Source organism: Triticum aestivum, chromosome 3B (genome assembly GCF_018294505.1).
Source record: "Triticum aestivum cultivar Chinese Spring chromosome 3B, IWGSC CS RefSeq v2.1, whole genome shotgun sequence".
Classification (NCBI taxonomy): Eukaryota; Viridiplantae; Streptophyta; class Magnoliopsida; order Poales; family Poaceae; genus Triticum; species Triticum aestivum.
The window spans coordinates 523,927,868-523,931,876 of NC_057801.1; the positions used below are offsets into that span (position 1 = coordinate 523,927,868).

Sequence of the window (4,009 nt, forward strand, 5' to 3'; positions counted from 1 at the left end):
AAGATGCCAAGAAGACAACTAATGTGCCAGGAGGTGAAGGTACTAACAGAAGTTGCCTCAACTTGTTGAAGCTTTAGATTTTTGTTTCCTCTTTAAATAGATGGTAACCTCAGCTTCATCCTCAATGGCTCATGATATTGTAGTATCTCTTCATCTAATTTATACATTACAAGTAAACTGAATGTGTCAAGACAATGCACAAAAGAGGTGCAACATAACTAAATAAGGCCCAGCCATGTTTCCTCTATAACATCTAATAGTTCAGTACAATATACTATTGCCAGTTCTTAAATATTATTACAACCTACAACTCTTAATACATGACAAGCCCATTTCTTTATAAACTACTATTGCATGTTCTTAAATATGACAAGCTACAGCTACTACTATGAGTTGTTAATATATAACACTGCTGATCAGGAATCCTATCTTATGGTATTTATTGCCAAGTTTGTACGCATCATCTTATCCTTTATAATCTTTTGCAGACTCACAGAGCTGCCATGTTAGCTTATTAACTTGCCACTAGTCTGAACTTTTGACCTACAGAATGGAATATTGTAATTCTGATGGTGTCATGCGGCTCAATTAAGAAACGATTCTACGGAGACATATTGATAATCCACATCCTGATCTTGGTCAAATATGTTACAAACTTGAAAATAGCCACATCCTAATTCTGCATCCTTTCACCTTGTAGTAGTTTTGTTTGTTTGTTGTCATACCTAGCTTATTTTTGAGAATGTGTACCACTCATCTTAAGCATTTCTGTAGCATATATGCACAAGTAGATTTTCTGGGAATGCTCTTGCTAATAATTCTGGGACATGAAATCAAAATGAACTCAAGTCTGTTGATCAAATGATGTTGACAAAAATAGCAGAACATTGTTTCCTGTTGTGATTGATTCCTGTTGAGAAGGAAGCCCGCACCACTACACTTCACCGCATAGGAACAAATATATTTGTGTGTATTCATGGTCATATAACAATGTTACTCTTGCATGAACAATCAAGTGTAAGCTAGCATGTGCTGCTCTAGCCTAACAATCTTCATATGAGCTTTGAACAACTTTTGGATTGATTGGACTTTCTGACAAATTCATATGGAATATTTTCAGGTACTTAGCCACCTAGCATTGGATGTGAGGAGGACTTTGAGTGTCATGGAACATACATGGCTGTTAGTAGTATTTTGGACCAACCAACTTCAATCATTTCTTGAATCTTATGTGTGTTCTAGACCATTTGGTGCTTCAAGTGTTTTGGAGTAGAAACTTTGTGCTCAGGTATGTGATTTGTGTGTTTTGGACCATTGTTTGAATTAGTTGAGACTAGCAATTAGTGGCCCTTTTTAGGTGACTTGTGTGTTTTGGATGGTCAAACTATGCTTGTGAACCTGTGTGAATATATATTTATGTATGTTTGCGAACCTATCATCGTTGTCGTCCAATATGTGTTCATCTTGATGCTGTTTGTGGATCACATTTAGTATATGTATCAAATCATTGGTTTGGCTGTACACTACCTTTCCAACAATTTATCTGTTGGTAAACAGATTCTTGTAGAGTAATTGTCAATCCTGGTTACTACCTAGCTAGACAGAATAAGTGTAGGCAATTGTACATACCTAGCTAGACAGAGTATGTGTCGTCCAAGGTATGTGCCTATCTAGACAACATAAGTGTCGGCAATGGTATAAATCTTCCTAACAGAACAAGTGTTGGCAAAGGTATATAACTAGCAGGACAACTTATGTGTCGCCAAAAGTGGGGTCTATGCTCACACCCCATCTGTCGCCGTAGCTAGGGTGTCTGCCCACAAATCATGTGTCGTGGAAGGTAGGTGTATGTGCACAGGCAAACTATCGGCGTAGGTAGGGTGTATGCCAACTCAAAATATGTCGGCAAGTGAACTTCTGTCGGCAATGCCTTTCCCCACAGCAAGTCCTCCGACTGTTCAGTCTTCTATCAGCATATGTGTTAGCTCACTACTAGGGAAAAGCCTATACACAGAATCTTAGCAACATCGAGGGTTAAAAACCCTTGCTACTGCTACTTACTAGCAGCGCAGGTTTCTAAACCTCGCTACTACTAAGTTGATAGCATCAGCGCGGGTTTGTAACCCTCGCTACTACTAAGCGGTCTCTACCGTGCCCCCCGGGATATGCCATAGTAGTAGTAGCGCGGGTTTTTAACCCTCGCTACTACTAAGTTGATAGCAGTAGCGCGGGTTTTTAACCCTCGCTACTACTAAGTGGCCCCTGGACCATGCCATAGTAGTAGCGACGGTTATAAACCCGCGCTACTGCTATCAACTTAGTAGTAGCGAGGGTTAAAAACCCGCGCTACTGCTAATCGTCCGCCATAGTAGTAGCGCGGGGTATGGCCTATTTGTCAAAGTCTACCCCCCCCTAGTGGACCGCCTTTTCAGTTTAAAAATAAATAAAACAAAATGATAAAAATGTCAAAAAAAATAAAAGAAAATAAGTTTCCCATGTGATATGTGGTCTAGTTGTTGGGAAAATTTACAAATATGAATTTCGACTTTATTTGCAAAATCTCTCTGGAAATTTGTAAAATGGCCATAACTTTTGCATACGAACTCGGATGAAAAAGTTTTTTATATGAAAAATCATCTACTCGAAAAGTTACATCCGAATTTAACCGGGGGAACCCTGTTAAACATTTTTAAAATCCTCAAAAACCTAAAAGAAAAAATTTACGGGGCTTTTAAGATCTGGAGGCAAAAAATTCAAAAAAAGACAGTTTTTTTAAATTTTTGTTAAATCTGGTCAAACTATGGTCAAACTAATTATTCAAGAATATAAATATTACTAAATAATTATTTTAGTTTTTTTGAATTTTGGTCAAATCTGGTCAAACTATGGTCAAACTGTGGTCAAATCTGGTCAAACTGTGGTCAAACTAATTATTCAAGAAATATTAGTGTTACTAATTTTTAGAACAATAGTTTCAAACACAAACAGTGAAATGTGTGACTTCATGCTCAAGCTAAATTCCTGAGGTTAATAGGATTGACATCTTACTATTGTCAGGAAAACAACAAGTGCAGACTTGGAAACGAGGGAGAATAGAACCCGGAAGTTAAGCGTGCTCAGGCTGGAGTAGTGAGAGGATGGGTGACCGTCCGGGAAGTTAGATGATTTGGAATGATGAGGAGTGATTAGAGATTAAATTGAGCAGCGATGAGGGGTGATTAGAAATTTGAGGTTAAAATAATTTAGAAATTTGAAAATTAGGGGAAAAAATCAATTTTTTTTTGAAAAAATTCAAAAAAAAATCGCGCGGGTAGTAGTAGCGCGGGTTTTTACCCACGCTACTGCTATACGTTAGCTGTAGCGCGGGTAGCACCCGCGCTACTGCTATAAGTTAGCTGTAGCGCCTTATTAGTAGCACCGGCCCCCGCGCTACTAATAGGCCCAAAACCCGCGCTGCTGCTAGGCTTTTCCCTAGTAGTGGCTACAAATTATGTGTCGGCAAAGACACCCTGTGCCGACAGATTGATGTGCCACCAATACTTGACCGTGGTGTAGTGATACTTCGAAAGAGATTGTTCGTTTTGTACACGAAGTGCATTCAGTTTTTGCCGTAACCCTCTCTACTTTCTTGCACATGCTATGTGGGTGAAATGATGATTCCATGCCAACTTTCAACCTTTTCAGAGTTCATTTCAAATGCTTTTCAATTTAATGGTCTGATAGCACAGAATAATCAGTAAATGCATGAAAAATAACAAATGAAGTCAGAAAGGGTTGAAAATTGATGATGTGCCTTTAAATGGTGCATTTTGAACACAGAAAAACTATGGAGTTCAAATAAGTTCAAAAAAATGAAATCCCGTTGTAACAGACGAGTTTTCATATGAAACCCTGATACTTAGAAAGAGATTGTGCGTTTTGTACACGAAGTGCATCCAGTTTCTGCCGTAACCCTTTCTACTTCCTTGCACATGCTATGTGGGTGAAATGGTGATACCATGACAACTTT

At 38.5% G+C, this 4,009-nt stretch overlaps 1 long non-coding RNA gene across 1 annotated transcript; it reads left to right on the forward strand.

The window, feature by feature from the left end:
- LOC123065643 (uncharacterized) lies at positions 1-1,466 on the forward strand. The gene is made up of 2 exons (XR_006431095.1): positions 1-39; positions 1,121-1,466. It is a non-coding gene; the product is annotated as an uncharacterized lncRNA (long non-coding RNA).
- The last annotated feature ends 2,543 nt before the right edge of the window (positions 1,467-4,009 follow it).